The sequence below is a fragment of the Haplochromis burtoni genome, unplaced genomic scaffold (assembly GCF_018398535.1).
Source record: "Haplochromis burtoni strain Fernald_Lab_line unplaced genomic scaffold, NCSU_Asbu1 Contig_3676, whole genome shotgun sequence".
Lineage (NCBI taxonomy): Eukaryota > Metazoa > Chordata > Actinopteri > Cichliformes > Cichlidae > Haplochromis > Haplochromis burtoni.
The window spans coordinates 5048-5726 of NW_024586037.1; positions in this window are offsets into that span (position 1 = coordinate 5048).

The window sequence follows — 679 nt, forward strand, 5'->3', positions numbered from 1 at the left end:
AGATCCAGTCCCAGCATGCTTTGCTTCAGACTAATTAACTGCCAGGAAGCAGCAAGTCACCAGTGTGGGTCACATCTGGAAGAACAGCAGCACCTTTCTATGTACAGCACTGGAACCTTCAGGACTCCAGAAATGCCATTGCTGTGGAGGCTGGGCCCAGATGCAGGCGGTGGGGAGTAGAATAAAAGCTTTATGCTTTAAGCTCATGGCCTTAGACATGGTCCCAGCCCGAGCAGAGGCCACAGCCTGCTGATGAAGAATCTTAGTCCATCCATTCTTTTTCCACTTCAGGTCGTGGAGCGGTTGGAGCCCATCCCATCTACCACAGAGCACTGTACCCCCTGGACAGGTACCAGGTTTACCTTCCCACATTTGCCGCCCTCTGACACGACCGGTTGGGGTGAGGGGAGGAGACAGGACAAAGACACGCTGTGGATAATATCTAATGGTGTATGAACACATCGTGAGTGTCTACCTTACAACATGAAGGGCCTTGCTGCTGTTGGGATTTGGCGCCATATAAATAAAACTAAACTGAATTTATTTGAAGTGCTTAAAGCTGCTTTATTTCCCTTTGAATTCAGAGTCTTTTTCAAGATTGTGGTTCTGACTTTTAGAGCTCTTTATGGAGCAGCACCACCTCATGATTATATGATTACCATACGTCCCCAGCAGGTTC